The 20,229-nt window shown below is 35.9% G+C and overlaps 1 long non-coding RNA gene across 1 annotated transcript; it reads right to left on the minus strand.

The window, feature by feature from the left end:
• Window positions 1–1,914: 1,914 nt before the first annotated feature.
• On the minus strand, window positions 1,915–11,887 carry LOC106067424 (uncharacterized). The gene is made up of 4 exons (XR_001217725.2): window positions 11,746–11,887; window positions 9,322–9,510; window positions 5,805–5,862; window positions 1,915–2,078 (listed from the first exon to the last, which is right to left on the minus strand). It is a non-coding gene; the product is annotated as an uncharacterized LOC106067424 (long non-coding RNA).
• Between the last annotated feature and the right edge of the window lie 8,342 nt (window positions 11,888–20,229).

The raw sequence follows: 20,229 nt of genomic DNA on the forward strand, positions 1-20,229 counted from the left end.
ACATATGAATTAGGTGCAGGTGTCAAATAGTAATTATAGTATAGTATAAATAGTATACTGTCTTCACCAGTCTTTAGCACAGCGGCTCTCAAACTGGGGGTCTTCACACCTGAGATGACCGAAGAGGGTCCTCAAAAAGATAAATATTTCATACAATTAAAAGAACTTCTATTCTAATAGGCAGTTAATCTGACCTGATAATTTAAATAATAACCAACTTACCACTCAGTACTGTTTACTATTGTTTCATATATGTAATTTGTAAATTATAAGTGAGTCTGTTGTGGTTTTCTATAGTTATGTTTTTTGGTGTAATGCACAAATTGTTATTATTATATTATTATGTCTATTCTATACTGTTCTATGATGACCTAAACTAAAGATTTGAAAATATTCTTTACTTGGATACTCCTGACTGGGTATTGAATCCTTTTGCACGTAAACAAACTCAGAGATCCTAATCACAGATTCTTTTTCTTCTTCGTTCTCATATTTATTTTGGAAGGTTTAGACAAGTAACCCTATACCTGCAATGGTTTCCAGATCGGCAGCTCTCCATAGAGTTTTGTTGTATTGAAAAAAAAAAGGAGGGGGGGGGGTTGGAACCAGTGTCTTTTTTCAGGCCTCTTGATAGACATGGTTGCCATTCTCTGATGATGCTCCTCAAGTGCCAATCTCACTAATCCTTAGTTTTGGGGGGCACGACATGGCCTAAATCGTATTGATATGCAAAAAACCTAACCTATCACTTATCACCTAATTTTGGCTTCTGGAACATATGTTGTCTCATTCTGCTGTGTCTAGTTCAGAGATGAATTTTACTATATGTTGCTCATGTCATGTTAGGACAGCTTGTAATAGGCATCTTTTTTTTTGTCTTGCTATTTGCGTGAGAGCTGTTTCATTTCTCATTTATTTAACTCCCCCCCCATTTCTTCTGGTTAGAGAGGGACTATGGATGTTTAGTTATTCTCCTTTCTTTGGCCAGTGTTAACTAGAAAAGCTACACTTTATAACCCGCTAGATTCATGAGTGAATTTATTTTTATTCAGACGCTTTGTTACCACACATGGCACAAAACATTGCAACAATACTCCCTTAGTCAAGAGGAATAGTCTAATTTTCAGTACTGAACCAATGCAATTTGGTAGGTCATTTATGTAAATTAGAAACAGTAGCGGGCCTAAGAGTTTTCCTTGAGAGACAATTGTGTGGGCTGGCCGAAGGGAGAGGAGCATATCAATACTGTGAAGAAATGAGAGCTGGGCTGTGTTTGGTCACACTGAAAGACATGACTCACTGTCAAACGTCATTCTACGAGGTACAAGGGAAGCAGCACGACGTAAGTGTCACCCAAAGAACCAAAATAAAGCTGGAAAGATCACATAAAAGAATGGACCTGCCTCTCTCTTCAAGAACAGCTGCTTACCAGCTGTCGACATCGCCTTAAGACGAAAGTGAATGGACGTCTGAGATAATGAGATATTGGCTAGCCGCTTCGAATAAACACATTTAGCCACGTCATCATGCTGATAAAACAATGAAAAATACGTATCACGTGACAGCCACTATGGATTGCATAATTTGTATAGAAGATATATAGAATCACGTGGCTAAATGTTGTTTGTTTACGATTGGTGATGAGGTCCATTGTAGCTCGATTTTTGTATACTGTTGGTAAACTTTAATCATTGTTTAATTTATCTTGGGGATTTCAATAAAATGTCAATAATATAATAGAACCTAAAATAATAATTTAAAAAAGCAAATAAATAAATAAATATATATATAGCAACAGACTTTTTATGTTCAATAATTGTTCAAAATAGCAGTGTTATAAGATTACATTGTTGTTGAAATATTTATTTTAAAAAGTCAGAACAGAATGAATGAAAATACTCGTCTCTCAATAGAGTCATTTCGTCTCCATACTTTTAATTCTTTAATAATCCGAACATCTTGTCAAATATAATAAACATTTTTTATTTTCATTTTCATCTCTAATGTTAGAAACAGAAAAGCAATGGATGTGAGGTACTGAAGAGAAATGTTTTCTTGGGTTTTGCAGACTTCATTGACTAAATCATGAGTAAAGAAAAAAAAACATTATTAATTGTATATTGTTTTAATTATACAAAGAACGTAGACAGAACTGTTTTTGGGATGTATATGTTAAGGATGATTAACATTTCTTTAGCTTTGAAACCAAACCATTCAGTCTATGACAGATTAGATCTTTACCTTAAATTTCACTCATGGAATTCAGTCACTATAGTTTGGCCTGAATGTATTGATGTGTGTGGGGTTAGGTTTAATCCTTAAAGGCAGAAACTGTAACTGAAGTTTGCTTTTTTTTTTGTAAACCTATTTTCTGAATTCTCGTAGATTTACTTAACTAATAGACTTATATGGGAAGGGCTACGCGTATGAAGTTTGTACTTTTGCTTTCGTGTTTCATTTGGAGGCGGGGAAGAGGTTGGTACCGTACCAGAAACCACATCAGTAAAAGATCATGATGAGATTACTCCCTTAGAGCATGTGAAAGAACGCTCTCTCTCTCTCTCTCTCTCTCTCTCTCTCTCTCTCTCTCATATCCTTGTCCCGATTACCCTTCATTCAAAACGCGACAGTCATAGAGAATGTGGTCTATTGTCTTATCGTCCTCGATGCAGTTTATCTCGAAATCGTCCGAAGTAAACATCGATGGGACAGTGACCGCCTCGGAACTGGGCTGGGACGGCCTTCTCCGCTTCTCCGCTCGATTAAGCTGCCACTATGCATCCTTTCGGTCTAGTCTACTTATCTGCCTATATAGCTCACGGCCTTTATCGTAAGCGTCCCAGCTGTCATAACAATGTGCCAACAATCGATATGTCAGGGATGGACGTGTACGGTGCGTCATGCACGAGTGCAGTTGCTACCACGGAAGCTGGTACCTACCCCACCCGTGGGTAACAAGTTTTACAAACTGTTACTTATTTCCTATTACTTTACGAACACAGCAACTGGAAGAAAAAAAAAAGATCAGAGTGAAATTATTTCAGTGTCAATTTTTTTTGAGCCCGGGGGTGGGGGTGGGGGGACATTGAATTCCATGGACAAGATTTTATGATATTTTGTAAGTTACAAAGGTTCATTTAAAAAAAGATAATTATAATTACGTCCAGCGAGTATCTCTATAAATCTTGTTGTGCATTTTAATTAGAGACCTAAACTCTTATAAGTCATTGTTTTTTTTTTTTTTACTTCTTTAAACCAGCCCTTCTTTATTTCAATCTGAAATTCTCCTGCAGAATTTGAATAGATAATGTCTTGGGGATCTACCATGCCTAAATCCACATTGATATTCTGGATAGAATCTAAAAGCTATCACCTTTAATCCTGAGTTGCAATTCTATTCTAAATGCAAAATACATAGGCCCAAAATACGATCTTTATTCGGTCATTTTTTTGTTCTATCTATATTGATACAGAAATTACGGGGGGGGGGGGGGGTCCTAAAGCATTCTGTGAAGTCCCTTTTCACCCAAAAGGTAAACTTTTTGATCTTTTGTTTTGAGAATGCACAGAAAAACTCGTGGTCAAAGGTCAAAGTGAGCTTTTCCGTGGTCGTTGAACCAGAATTAAACTCTGCAGATATGAGTGGATACACTTTGATACTTTCAGTAAACAGTTATACGACTATGAAGTAAAAAAGGGGATTTAAGACATCTACACCTAATAGAGACTTGTAAAGATAAACCTAAAAATATCGACATGTTGGCTTTATCGTTCGGGCTGATGGCTAAGTGGTAAAGTAATTCGCCTACAAATAAGAATTCGGACTGAGATTCGGAGCTATGAGACTTTTAGGATGTTCCCTGTGTCAACCCATTGCTTATAGGTATGTTAGGAGATTAAGGCATAAGGTCGTTATGCTAGTAATCATCCGTCTAAGAATTATATGAGCTTTACATCACTTGTACATCAAACATCCGAATTACTGAATAATATTTATGTGAATATCGTCTATGCCATTCTGTGGTACATCTATGTTCATGCTACATACACGAATGTAATGAAGCAAGCATTATGCTAAAGTCACTCAGCTAATGTCATAAGTAAGTCACGCTACACTGTTGGAATAGATGTTAATGTAATTGTGATGATTGTATTTGGATATAGTATTGTCATTAGCACTTGATAGAAACTTGGTTGTAGGATAAATAACGAATTCTAGGTTTGTTTCTTTTAATTTCATCGGTCTATTAGTTAAAGTAGAGTTACGACCCTTGAGAGATAGAGTAGAGTCACCATTGCGGAACAGTTTGCTGTTACTTTTAGTCTTCAATTTTTTGCTCCGCAATGGTTAGACCTATAGAAAAACTAAAAAGTATCTAGACATCGCCCATTCATTTTCCGATAAAAATAGACGCATTGTTTAGTTTTGCAACACATTTAAATTTTACATTCAAATCGACTGAGAATATGGTCAGTCACAATTACGGAACAGGATTTTCTAAGAAGTCACAATTGCGGAACACTGTAAAAATGTCGGAACAAAGCCTATATAAAGCATATACTTATTAGTCTTATATAATACTTGAACTCCTTATCCTTTACATTAATTTTATTTTATTAAAGCTCAAGACACACATTGTCACTTTTAGATGCCTTACCTCTTCTTTAATTAAAATTGACGTCACACTACCCTGATTTTCCTTACAAAGTTTTATTTTCCACTATTCTTTAATTCTTTTTTGTTATATTAATATTGTATATAGTTGATATTATGATTTGTCTTCTTTTTGCTGGACATCTGGTAATCATAAATTCTATATTATGTGTAATATTATTCTCTAAATGTTTTTAAATTTATGTATACTTATACAAACTCATATTTAAATTCCGATAATCTCAATCACTTGTAACTATTAAGCTAAATGCGCAGGTCAGATAAATAACATCTATAGTGTTTCACAATTGTGACTATCTTTAAAAAGGTAAAAACTGGGTGAACAGCTCCCTTTTTTTTAAATTGACTTCCTGGTAGATAGCTATGAAATGAAGTGTTTCCACATCCATTTATAAACCGAAAATTATGTGTATCATGCTGGTGATGTGTCATTATAATTTTTAAAAAGCCTTAAACCCTGACTTCTCCTGGTACGTGAAAAATAATGGGCGATTCCACAACTGTCAACTTTAACCTGGAGTCAAAATTAATTTTCTGCAGTGAAAGGAAAACCCGTATATTGGAAATGTAGAGAAATGGACCTTGCGCAGTACCGTTACAGTAGTTTAGCAAAAAATTTCAAAATAAAGTAGATTTTAACTAATTTCGACGAGCTGTTCCGCAAACATGCCTGTTCCGCAATAGCGACTCGACTCTAGTTATTGTTGTCAGAGGGCTAAGTTTTGAGTCTAGTCGTTTAAGTATTGTAGAAGTCAGTTTCATAGTTGTGTATGTTGAATAGTTTAACATTTGTTTCCGGTGTCTACAATTACAGTCATTCTGATTTGATTTTTATTTAATGTATATTTCTGTTCTTAATGAATCCCTGGCGTCTCTCTGAATTATTGAAAGAAGTACGTTAATTGATGTGACCATGTTAGAAGTTCACAAACTATATTGTGTATGGTCTAATGTATTCGATTTTGATTAATATGTAAATTAGTGCATAATGCTAATTATAAATTTACACTAAGACCTGATAAAATGCTTTTTAAAAGTGTATATTTTGTGTACAGGTGAAAATATTAGTTTAAAATATGTCAATGTTTGCTAATGAAACCACACAACAATGACATCATTTAATACTTACAACTCCGCTTCCCAAATTTGTTAGTTGTAGGTACTCAGGACTCTTCTCAACCTCTTATCTGACAAACACAACCGAAAATCTACTTAATACTAGGCAACAGAAAATACTTAGAAAAACCTATGGAAGACCCTTGGGGGGGGGGGGAGTAGAACACGTACGAACGAGAATAGATATCAGTTGTTTGCAGATCCTCCAATGATGACAGAAATAAAAAAAAGGACAACCTACCTTGGGCAGGTCACTTCAAAAGAATGTCAGAGAACAGAGGAGCAAACAGCAAAAATAAACGGCAGGCGACTCAAAGGCAGAGGACGAATATGATGGATTGTTTTTGTTTGTTAAACAGCGCTTTATAAATACAATTATTATTATTATTATTATAATTATTATTGACGATGAGAGGAAAAAACAACTTGAAAAAAAAATAAAAAAAAAAAAAAAAAGGAAAAATAATTTTAAAAAAATGCTGAAGTTGGATATTGAACTCGTTCGTACTTTGGCACCATCGGCTCGATCCAAATGATCCTATAGGCGAGAGCTACATACTATAACTGTGAAATTATTTGTGGATTCTTTCATTATATAGACATCTATAACTAGATCTATTTTGATATAAGATAAGAAGATCTAGATCTAGACTTCTGGTTAGAACTCTTAAGATCTAGTCTAGTTCTTGATCTACTTATGGATACACAACCAACGTGTCATCTCTATTAGATATACGTAGTAATATAAGGAAAGCTTGAATAATCAATAAAAAATTTAAAGCAACTTTAAATGGAATAAACAACTTAGTTAAAGGTACACTTCGGCTGACAATGCCATGTTTTTTTTTTTTACTCAAATTTATAGCCAAATTTTGGGTTCCCGGTCATTTCATCCGGCACCTTCGATATGGGGTCACGGAGGTCACGCTTCATCCCCGGTCTCTTCATCCCCTGGTCATTCCATTCCCTAGTCATTTCATTCCCTGGTCATTTCACCCCCTGTTCTTTGCATCATTTGATCATTTTATCTAACAAATAGTATGCCTAATTGTAAAATTTTTGAAACTAGCAATATTTAATATATTCATTTTTATTTACATGACAAAATGTGTAAGACATCTGATAAGAGTAAAAGTAAATGCCATTAAAAACTAAAAAAAAAATTAAACATGTATAAAAATAGTGGTCATGTAACAAAGTTTTTTTGTGTTCATCTACAATCTGCAATAAACTACATCAATAAGATAGATAGGCTATTGACTGTAAGTACACATAAATATACCACAGTTGATATCTAAAGTGAATATCAACAAACAAAATGCCTACTTACATATACATGTAGAAATGAAATATCGACAGAAATATGAAATATAAACCGATAAAGTCCTACAGAACTTTAATGTTTAAAAGGAATCAAAGCGAGACTTATATAGGCCACAAGATATCCTTCAGTCAGCCTTCATTAGAAAAAATAAAACCTTATTTCAAGCTTGAAAATGAAGCGCCCATTTTCAAGAACGAGCGATTGAAAATTAAAATAAAGTGAAAGATGGTCATAAGGAGATATCAGCGGCATGGTCATAAGTATTCTAATCGTTCTCATCTCTCAAAAGATTTCCACTACTTCCACCACAACATGGCCTTTGATCATTACGTCATGCATAGGAAAATTTAATATTACACCCCCCAATTTCAATAGAAGCGCTATAGCTAAGTACGCACCCTGATTTACAATATAAGATTTCTCATCAAGAATGTAAAGTGGAAGGGGAAACACTATAAACGCATTAATAGCATGTACACACAATATCAAAAAGCATTCTACATTATAATGAGGGCTTAAAGTCAAAGCCTTAACAGCACAATTAAAGAATGAATAAGAAAAAAATATTTAATAGGGGATGAAATGACCGGTCACACAAATTTTAAATTCTCTCTTTTTTTTTGACAATTTTTATAACAATTAAACTAAAGTTTTCCCCCGTATAACCAACAAACTAGTATTTCTTTTCTCCGCAATATCAACTATTAAATTTATAGGAAAATCGTTAGAGCCGTTTTTGAGATCCGTGTCCAGGTTCCACCCTCCAGGTTCCACGAAGTTCTGACTTGGATAGAGATATTATAAGAAAGGAACATCTACATTTTTCAAGTCTCTAGCAATTGTCATTACTAAAATTCTTCTGATTTTGCATTTATAAATTTTTGGTTTACTTCAGCGTCCGTCATCTCTGTGGAGGCTTTTAGGTCAGTTCCACTCTTACTGAAAACGTTTAAATTGGAAGCTGCCCAACCATGACGCCGAGGTTTTGCTTAATAGAGCCTGAATGGCTTTACCTTTTGTAAAAATAAAAGTAAAGTTCCCCTTTCAGACCTTGTGGTCTATAGGGCAGATGATGTCGGTACGTGACGTTTTGGCGCCGCCGTTTTGGCGACGGGACGTTTTGGCGCGAGCCGTTTTGGCGACGGGACGTTTTGGCGCGAGATATCATTTGACGATAATTTAATAAATGAATTTTTAATGAACTCTTGAATTCCAGCGACTGAGGCAAATAACCATGGTGTCTATACTTAACTTAAAGTATTTTGAGAAACATGGTACATGTATTATATTTTTACTTATTATTAGCAAGTGTAAAGTATGTATAGCTGGAGATACCATACAGTCATTAAATAAACCAATGTTAATGTAAACAAATAATTGCATCAATTTTTAGTCTATCATCGTTTCATTTTGTTTTTAATTTTAAAGTAATATCTTAAAAAATTTTTTTGAAAATAAAAGTGTGCCTCTTAATAAACACACATACACAAGGCAAAATGTTTATTATAGAAAATGATGTGAAAAACAAACACACATTTACATTTATACGTGAAAAATATGTCTTAACACAAACACTCATGCAAAACATAGATAAGAATAATTCTTTTAAAAGAAATAATACAATAAACGTACATAATGTATTTCGCGCCAAAACGTCCCGTCGCCAAAACGGCTCGCGCCAAAACGACCTTCGCGCCAAAACGGCGGGGCCAAAACGGCAGCGCCAAAACGTCCTGCTTCGGATGATGTAAAGGTCATCTGTTTCTATGGCCTACGGTTAACAAGGGTGTCATGTGGCCAGCACAACGACCAACCGCCTTTACTTTTCCCGAAATTAAAAATCTCAGTCTTCACCAGGATTCGAACCCCGGTCCCTTTACCGCTCATCCACCGCGCCTCCGGATTTAACTTTTGGTAAAGATTATTTCTGTCAGTGGATAGGATGCCTTTTGGTTATAATTACTTTAAGCTTACACACGTATATTTAAAGCTAATACTCCTTCGAATAATATATGAATATATTAGTGAAATACAAATTATTTTGAGGACATTAGGTGCATTCCATCTAACAAACCTTTTTAAAATTAACATTTTTTTTTTTTTACTTTAATGTAAGTTTTACTTAATCAACTTCATAACGCTGTACGGTTTTTAATTATTTGATTGCCATGGAAACACAAAAAAAAGTAATACAATAGTTGCTTACTATTCTTTAACCAACGCTTCAATTGAGGTACAAACTTCGTCAAACGTTTTTTCAGCTTTATGTATCGAGCGTCTTTCAGTATGTAACTTTTGTATGTCAAGGGCAGTCGTTGAGCGTCCAGTAGAAACTCGAGAATGACATTCTCATACTTGTCTGATGCTTTTGTTTGACAACATCTTGTACAGCAAACTATAGGAGAGAGAGGAAAGTACATCAATTTATACTCATGTTATACAAAAGGTTTCGCCTTTTTTCTATACACATTACAAAAGCCAGTGCATTTTAAAAAACAGTTGATAACAAAAGACATTATTTGTTAAGTCACTGGCAAAATATTAATTAAAAAAAATGATTGAGGCTTTTTCGTTTGTTGATTGGATATAAAATAAAAATCGGACATAAAACAATCGGATTTTGGCAAAGTTAATGTGCTGCTTTCAACATCTGTACTGGTGATCAATGCTATTGACATGGTCAGCTTCTAAATAAATGAAAATTTAGACTGTCTTTCTCTCTCCCTTTATGTGTGTGCTGGTAGTGTCGTGTGGTGCAATTAGCTGAGAGCATGGATGGAGAGAGTCGTTACAAATGGTGTCAAAAGTGGAATAGTGTATGGCTCCTGCAAAACCGCTTGAGGAACTCTAATTGAAGGAACTGAAGCGAGATCTATGTGGGCGGAGGGCTGAATGAAGATAGGCGGAAACAAGGAAACTTTAAAACTTTACAAACGCTCCTCTGAGAAGCTTTGGTGGAAGACGCGGGAGATACGGACACCTGTCAGTTTCAAATAAATCCAAACATTGAACGTAATTCAAGCAAAGTGAGAACATATCAGCAGCTTTCAAGAACGGCAAGATCACCTGTAGCATACAAGATTAGATCTCCAGTAGCATACAAGATTAGATCTCCAGCTGCAAGCAAGATTAGACCTCCAGTAGCATACACGATTAGATCTCCAGTAGCATACAAGATTTGATCACCAGTAGCATACAAGATTAGATTCCTAGTAACATACAAGATTAGATCTCCAGTAGCATGCAAGATTAGATCTCCAGTACCATACAAGATTAGATCTCCAGTAGCATGCAAGATTAGATCTCCAGTACCATACAAGATTAGATCTCCAGTAGCATGCAAGATTAGATCTCCAGTACCATACAAGATTAGATCTCCAGTAGCATGCAAGATTAGATCTCCAGTAGCATACAAGATTAGATCTCCAGTACCATACAAGATTAGATCTCCAATAGCATGCAAGATTAGATCTCCAATTGCAAGCAAGAACATGGAAGCTTTCCTCCTATAGAGGAGCACAACTGGCCCTGGCTAGACGATTATCAACTTCCCTTGAAAACTAAACGTCATTCGATACCATTCTTACAACTGGCCCTGGCCAGACGGTTATCAACTTCCCTTGAAAAATAAACGTCAGTCGATACCATGCTTACTACTGGCCCTGGCTAGACGGTTATCAATTTGCCTTGAAAACTATACTATCATTCGATAACATGCTTCCTAGTATGTGAATTGGTCCACCACGTTAAGGGGACCTGTAAAGCTGAGTAGGTTTTATTGGGTGAAGTCTGTTTTTTTTTTTAAAAATTTTAGAGAAAACAAAAGAAGCGGCAGCGTATGCGAATTAGTTGACTCCCCCGACCTTTTTTGTTGTCTAAAAATTGATCAAATGAATCCTTCTTAAGAATATAAAGGAATGTTTTTATGTCTTTCTGCCATTTTATTTTGTTAAAAGCAAAAAACAAAACAAAAAAGTCCATGTTATTCCCGAGAGATATTGCATCACTTTATCTTTCATACTAAAGACTTAATGAATATACTCATGTCAATAGTAATGTCTGAACGTAACCATTTGAGAAGTTACACTGCAAAGACTTTCTTCCAAGCCAATAATAGACCAATACTTCTAGGCCAAAGATGCAATGTAAACAACTCGATGTGAGCTGTGGTTTCCTAGACTGGATCTTATCTTATGAAATACAGACGTTACTAAAAAAAGAAGATGATTACGTCCTGCGCGTGTTTTGTAAGGGTATTTAAGAGACTGTCTATTCTAATCGCCATGTACATTGACATTTAGAACTAATAGAACAAGAAAGCAACTCTTCCAATCGGAAGTCTTAACCCGATCGCTCATTTTCGTCATTACAAAAATATTTTCAAAATAAGTAAATATCTTTCCTCAACAAATAAATCAACCGAGCGAGGCTCAGGTCACTGGTACTTAGACAGTAGACGCAGTAGAGAAATCCATCGAAAAAGTAAAGACGCAAGTTCAGTGTAAACACATCATTGCGCAGCAGGCCAATTTAGGTAGATAGATGAATGGGTAGGTGGGTAGATAGATATAGATAGGTTGGTGGGTAGATAGATAGATAAATATGCTGTAATAAAAAAAAAAAAACTCACCCAAAAGCATGATGAAAAGAAGCAGGAGTAACAAACTTCGGGCTATCATGTTGTAGATGCGATGTAGTTTTGGTGAGTTACTAGAATAGTGGTGACATCAGATAAGGACAGTCTCCTCATGACACGTGTAGAGTGCGTCTCTTGTTTTGTAATCGGTTCTCGCGATTATCTCAGAGGCGTATGTACGTTAAGTGTTCTGGGATTTATCCGCATATACTGGATACATCGTAATCATGTCATTTTAAACTGTAACTAGGAGCGTAATTCAACAATCGCTGGCTGTTTGTGTGACTATATTCAATTGTGTGTATTTGTGTGTTTGTATCTTTAGTGAGCAAATGTAGGCAATCTGAATTTCCATTAGTTTGTATAGATGAAGTAATTTCTAACTTTCAAATGGTCTGCTAATCAATTCAATGAATAGTAAATAAATGTGGATTTATCCTCAACTCGGAGTTACAATGGGTCACGCTTGTAGGGTTGTGTCATGTACTCCAGCTCCTAATTGACATTTACCTCCAAGAAAAATAACTCCAACTCAGTTCCTTACTAGATGTGAACTCTAGACTATTCAAGAATTTGAAAGAAAGTCATGACAATGTCTAATCACTGTAAGTTATGTGACATACTTTTTGTATTATAGTTACAAAATGAACGATCTCTTATTGACAGCATGAAAACAAATTCAAAAATGACATTTTATTGAATTTTTTTCTTCTTTCGCTCCTTGATTAGCATTTTCTTAGAAGGAGTCGCTGGCGGATTTTGTTTAAAAGAAAGAATACGAAAATGGGGCGGTAGGCCAAAAAGGTTGAAGAGCACTGCTCTATCTAAATCTGTAAAAATTCACCTAGACATTAAAAAGAAGCTTGGTCGATTAGCAACAAGTTGTAAAGCTGGTCACTTTGTAAATAGTTTTCCTTTGTTCTGTTGTTTGGGGATCTAGACGTTTGATTGTTTGTGGGAACAAGCTGATGATCTTTATAAACAGATCTTCTCCTTGTCCACCTCATAATGACATCATGGGAGAGGCTCTAATGAATACCAGCACATTGTATAAACTGTTTGGCACATCTGGTTATCTTTATATTATCTTATAAATTAAAGACGTTCTTTTTTATCGGAAGATAGTTACGTCCTAGGCGTATCCATGAGTCTATCTAATCGTGTTCTTCTTTGCTAAGTCGTTGGTTTTCTTAGCTGATTCAAGCAACCCGTTCCATGCATATGGAATAAAAAAAATGTGTCTTTATCTTAGTGTCTTTCTGAACCATATTATTATTAAAAGGTTGTATTTGTAAGTTATGATTTATTTTCTCTAAGCTTATATCAACTCACTCTGTATGAATGTCTGGTCAAAAGTTTTGCATGTTATTTTTCCCACACCCAATCTTCGATCAAGTTTAAATTTTGCAGAATTTTTTCTCGTACCTAACAAAACAAGAACCAATTTATTTACAAAATAACGAATTAGTACATTAAAAAAATGTTTCTACACCTTCAAATCAATTAACAACTCCCTTTAAGTAGCAATTAACAAATAGTGCTTCCACTGAAGTACAGTTAAAAGAATGAACTAGTATTGTAATAAACTAGTATAGGCGACTCTGGAGTGGATGTCCCACCATGTGCCTTGTGCTTAACACCCTTTATAGTGCACATAATTTCAGGCTTGTAATAAAGCGGCTTTATTATAGGCTTTCAATTTTTCGCACTACAAAGGACGTGAACTGTTCTACATCACCTTAGTTGTGACGATTCGCTTTCATTTGCAGATAATTATTGTTATTAATTTTGTTGAGGCATAGAATATGATAACGTTTTTTTTTTATGCCTTGGAGGAGAAGTCCTTGCAAGCTGTGTAGCGATTTGATAATTTTGAAAGCTTCTTTGAACAAGATTGAAGAGTGCAGTTATCTTGGTAAATGTATGTACGTTTTGCGGAGTTGCGGTCATAGTTAGCGCTCGATAAAATAGCAGGTGAAACACATCCATCAGTTTACGATGGGAGAGGATCTCAGAAAGTTCTTTACATGTCATCCTCTGAATCAAAACGTAGCTTTGTATCAACGGAGCACTGGCAGCAGCAAGAAACCAAAAACTACGATCATCATGAATTGACTGCATTTGCTGGGTATTTTGGTAATGAAACTGCAGATCTCTTCGGGCTTTAGGTTTGTTGATGGCGATTGTATTCGAGAAGACTTCATTGGTTTTGTTGATTGCGATTGTATTCGAGAAGACTTCATTGGTTTTGTTGATTGCGATTGTATTCGAGAAGACTTCATTGGTTTTGTTGATTGCGATTGTATTCGAGAAGACTTCATTGGTTTTGTTGATTGCGATTGTATTCGAGAAGACTTCATTGGTTTTGTTGATTGCGATTGTATTCGAGAAGACTTCATTGGTTAAGTCCCTGTTGTTCAGAGAGACGCACCGTCTGTGTCTTACGTCATTCTCAACGAATACATTATGTACACTGCAGCGGTTCTCAACCTTTTAAGCTCGACGACCCCTTTTTATTATATACCACTCTGCCTCGACCCCCCCCCCCGACACACACAGCAAAAGAAGAATAGACAATAACAATCCTTATTTTTGATGGTCTTAGGCGACCGCTGGCAAATCGTCAATCGACCCCCAAAGGGGTCGCGATCCACAAGTTGAGAACCCCTGATGTACAGTCTAGAGACAAGGACAAACTACTCAGCCTATGAAAGTTATTATTGTATTATTAAAATATATACGCCAAATTGTTCTATAGCAAGATAAGGCTATATCATCATTCAGTTTATTGTAATTAAATCATTATATTAATTGTTATCAGCTTGTACGTTATTCATTACTAATGACGAATAGCAGGGGGCATAAGAAAACGAGCCCAGGCATAAAATACAACTATGACAAGAATCTTTAAACTTATTCAAGGCTTACACCTTCTATTGTGTTGTGCCTACATTTGAAATTCTTGTTTCCAGCTTACATCCTAAAGAAACAGCTAAGTTGTTATTCACACGTTGACAAGCTAATTTATTTGCACGTTTTCTTTTGTCCCGTACTGTAGGAACATGAGTTGATTTTCGTAATAGAAAAAAAAACCTTGATGAACAGAGATATCTTCTTTAACTAACATATAATCTCCTCAGGTGCAGGGCTCTATAGAAGTTCTGTAATTACACATTGAGGCTTAGAGCATTGCACAATCTCTCTGGGTAATTTTTATCATCTCAATGGGTCTATGACCCAGATTTATATTCCTACATTAAGTACATTTTAAGTTATAAATGAAAACATGTTCTTAGCAACACGGCATTGCAGGCTACGCAAGAAAATGGGTAAATGCACTATTTTCTATACGCTGTACTCTATACTGAAGTTGGTTTTCTTGTAGTATAGTTCCATGGTTTAATACATTTGTAGACGTTTAGGAATCATTTGCACATCATCATCTAGGTCAGGAGCTATAGTTTGATATATACAGTTACTCTGTGGTTGAACTGTTAAGCGCTTGGCTTTCGAACCTGGAATCCTAGGTTCCAATCTAGGTGAAGACTGGGATTTTGAATTTCGGGATTTTAGGGCTTCCCTGAGTCCACCAAACTCTAATGGGTACTTGACTTTAGTTGGGGAAAGGGAAGGCGGTTAGTCGTTGTGCTGGCCACCTGACACTCTGGTTAACCGTTGGTCAAAGAAACATGACCTTAACTTCATATACCCCATAGATTTCAAGGTCTGAAAGGGGAACTTTATTTTTTTAATGATTATATACATAATACATTCGCTTAACCAGGATTTGTTTCGTGTGGGAGGAGCGGAGTAAAAAATAATCCTTTTTTTTTAATTTTTCATTTAAAAGATGATAAGAGAATAAAATATTCGCTTTTATAAAACAGTCATCTGTTTCATAATGGAAGAATTATCTTATTTTTTTATTATTTTTTTTCTAAATAGAATTTTTCTCTTCCAAAAAAAAATATTTTTTTAAATGTATAAGTCAGTATGATAGAATTTATATAACTTAGCCATACAATTATATTTTTTTTAAACAAAAAATCTTGTTGAAAATATAGTATATATAGTAACCTAATTTACTAAATAACCTTCCGTGTTTGTTACTATTATTAGTGAACAGTTTAGGAGATCTAAACGGGACGGTCGGACGGACGAACAGACAGACCACCCAAAACTAATAGCGTATATTCCCCTTTCGGAGGCCGCTAAAAATAAAAAAAAAAAGATTGAAGAAAATAACAGGCTGCACCTCAAAACGAGAACGTTTATCAGATGATGATGGGGAGAAATTCGCCAACGAACTCAATGATTTTTATTCTCGTTTCGACAAAGAAGATTTTGTTGACCTACACAAAGAAATTTTCAACACTCTGACCAAAGAAAAACAAGAACCCTACGTCAATTTTGTAACTTAAGATGAGATGACCTTATTACTTAAAAGAGTAAACGTAACAAAAGCTTCTGGACCAGATAAAATTAGTGGCAAGCTGGTCAAGCTATGTGCGGAACAAATCTCTTTTATCTTCTCTCACATCTTTAACCACTCGTTGCAAACGTGCGTAATTCCACACATCTGGAAAACTTGAGATCGTACTAGTAACAAAGAAACCAAAAATAGATTGCTTAAATGATTTCCGCCCAGTAGCACTAACATCTATAGTTATGAAATGATTTGAAAAATATATGCTTAAACAACTTGTAGCAAAAGTCAATAACAGCCTAGACCCTCACCAATTTGCATATAAAGCAGCCAGGGGAACTGAGGATGCAATTCTATTGCTTTTGGACCAGCTTTATAAGCATCTCGATACACCCAAAACATATGCACGAGTCCTCTTCGTAGATTTCTCCTCGGCTTTTAACACCATACAGCCACATCTAATGATAAACAAACCGAGAAACTTAAATGTCAGCCCTTACGTACAAGCATGGGTTCTAAACTTTTTAACCAAACGTCCCCAGTATGTTAAAGTCCACAACACCAAATCGTCAACTCGAGTACTATGTACGGGTGCTCCACAAGGTTGTGTGCTTTCTCCTGTACTGTACACTCTTTACACTAATGACATAAGAAGCATCTATGACTCAAGTTAAACTCACTGATCATACTGCCATAGTCGGTCTTATTTCAGAAGACGAAACTCAGTATCGGAGCTCGAGTTTACAATTTGATGCACTGACAACTTTCAAGAACTGAATGTCACAAAAAACTAAAGAACTTATAATAGATTTTAGAAAGAAAAAACAAACAAGGCACGAGCTGCAAATAAATACAACATCTATAGAACAAGTGAAGGCATATAAATATCTAGGCGTTATCATTGATAACAAGCTACCCTGGGAAGACCACCTTGGAACTCTGACAAAGAAAACAGCCTAGTGACTATTTTTTCTATACAAACTAAATAGCTTTAAACTAAACAAGAAGATCCTAGACACTTTTTACGGCGCGACTATACAAAATCTGCTAACATACGGAATAACTTGTTGGCAAGGCAACGCTCCATCTAAATTGTTGCGCCGTCTAGAAAATATCTAAAAAAGGGCATCACAAATTACACATTACCATATTTAAAGGTACTTTTTGAACAAAAGTCAGAACTACCTCAGGTCTTCGTGAAGTGGGCGACTGCTGTCAATCAAAACAAGAACAGAGAGGTTCTAAATCTCGTTCGTACCTCACTCGGTCAGACTAGATCTATATCAACGCCACTCGTTGATCAGGAAACATGAAAAGGACAAAGATGCCCGTGTGTAGTCGCTGAATGAACTTTTCATGTTGTGTCTGTTCTATTTATGTGAATGTTTCTGTTGTGTTGTCTTTAGACGAGAAAAAAGTCTTGTACTCACAAAAAATTTCCATAAGGATCAATAAAGCAGTCTTAGTCTTAGTCTTAAAAAATAAAAATTTAAGTGAGGCGCATATGAAAATTGAAGATCTTAGAGTTTTCAGTTGTTTGTATAAAGCTACTTTAAAGGGGCGACCTACAAAGCGGACTAATTCAGCTTATATCACCTCATCGGTCTAGTACTATTTTTTTCCTTCTTTGAGACACCAAACAAAATAGCTTATTACCAATGTTTAATTAAGTAATTGATTATCTTTAAAATAAATTGATTTTAGTGTTGTCAGGTAAAAGAAATAAGTGTGCACAATTTCAGCTTGATCTGAGATAGTGTCCAAGAAATAACGTTGACAATCTTTTACCACAGTGATACTCAACCTAATTTGACCTACGGGCCTTTTTAATTTCCGACACTCGTGTCGCGGGCCACAAGAAGGAAATGGTATAAAAAAAGACTTTAAATTAACCTGAAACTACTTGAATAGAAACATATCCCATCCATACGATATTGGAAGTTTATATTTTTTTTATGCGTCGGCAAAAAGGCTTCATTTCTCTACTTAAAATGGGACAACTTGTAAATCCTCCAAACTGCTTGTAGACAACTAAACCATTGTAGGCGTAATATATCTTAACTAATATAACTCCAAATAACTTGAATAACTTCCTTTTGTGAGAAACTGAATAACACTTTATTTATAACAAAATCAAGTTGAAACGAGATTAAATAACTGTTATAGACTTATGTGATAATATCTTTGAACAAAATCTAACTCACTACAGTAACTAAACCTTTCAGTCTTACTTTCTGGAGTCGTCTCCCCTCACAAAGACTAAGTGACGACAACGCCACCTATGTTGCATCATTCACAACTAATCACTTACCTCTTCCCAACGTCACTATTTGAACACACACACATAACATAACACCTTTACTACACTTTGTGCCAATGTTTCGGCGGGCCTGATAGAACCACGTCGCGGGCCGGATCTGGCTCGCGGGCCGTATTTTGGGCATCACTGTTATTCCAGATAGACAGACAGAGTGAGTTGATATAAGCTTTGTAAAAAAAAAATAGTCTCAATGGTCCCGGGTTCAAACCCTGCCCGGTGCCATCCCCCTCTCCGTAGTCGTACTGGGGGAGGCTTGGACTAGGCTGTAGATTATCTTCAACTCTGAAATAATATCCGAAACATGTTCAACATTTTAGAAAAGAAACAAAACGAGCAAGTTAGGAAGCTACGAGAAGGTTTATGTGTTTCGAGCCCACATCTTATTCGTACGAAAATATCCTCTAACCGTTGTACAGATGGTGTCCTTTCATCTGTTGATATATCCTATACTCTTAAGCGAGCAATTCTTGTATATATATTTATATATATATAAATTTTATTTCGAAAACGGCTCTAACGATTTTCTTTAAAATTGCAAGGTACATGCATATTAATGCGAAAAAAATTCTCAACTCATTGGCCACATTGGGAAAACTCGAGGTGGACCGTTATATCGGTTTGAAAATGTCTCATTATCAAAAAAAATTAATTTTGGCTAGGATGTTTTATGAATGAAAATTTTCCGTGACGTGAACGGAACAAACGCTGCTTATGTCACTAGACTTACCGCTGTACACTAAAATATTTCTTTACAAACAAGAACGAGTTTTAAAGAATAAATAGACCTAATTAAACATTTGCGCACCATCTTACTGTAGATTGATTTATTATTTGAACTATGAAAGAGAAGTAATGAAATTAAATGTGCCGATGTATGATTAGTTATTGTGTTTTGAAGGCTTTATAAATTGATAACACTTGAATTGCCTAGAGCGGTGTAGATACCTTGTACTTTGTTTATTTTGCTGGTGACCTGCAGCTGTTCTATTTCAGCTAAAGCAAGTTGGTGCCTAAGCTGGTCTTTAAGCGTTTCGTTATTGCGTCGTCCACTTTTTTAGCTCACCAAAAAAAGACTGCCTTTGGCATGCGTTCGTCTGAGATTCGTCTTCCATACAGGATACCGCTCTGTCCAGCGTAACTGACGGACTTAAAGAATTAGCTCTATTCAAAGGCCCCGGATACACATTTGAGACCAAAGAAAATCTGCTGCCGAGAACAGAGGCAGACGCGAAAAGAAAATCTTAATCGACCACCGGTCGACAATGGTTATGCTTGCCCTGGATATGGCAAAATATGTAGGTCACAGCTGGGGCTGCGTAGCCACGGGAAATACTGCAATCCTCATTAATCTTCGGAATCGAAGACAAGCCTTATTATAATTTTTTTTTTGCTGGTGAATTATTACCATGTGTTCGTGCTTTGTGTCTACTGTCCCGTACCAAAACATAGGAAATGGTCATAACACAGCTTCTCTACGCCTTACTTGCTCACACTGAACATGATATCTAGCCAGCGGCCAACGAGTTTGCGTACGCTGCAGCCTCTTTTTATTTAACTATTAACCTCGGTAAAAAGCTTGGGGTTAGGGCTTGGAGATGGAATGCCCAGTTGAGATCTGAATGGAGGGATGTGTAAAAGCAGGTCATATCCCTGCACGGGCTGTAGCACCATTGGGATGGATGGATGGCAAAAGCCGGTATGAACTTCTTATAGTCCAACAGTCAGGCTGGGC

Source organism: Biomphalaria glabrata, chromosome 7 (assembly GCF_947242115.1).
Source record: "Biomphalaria glabrata chromosome 7, xgBioGlab47.1, whole genome shotgun sequence".
Lineage (NCBI taxonomy): Eukaryota > Metazoa > Mollusca > Gastropoda > Planorbidae > Biomphalaria > Biomphalaria glabrata.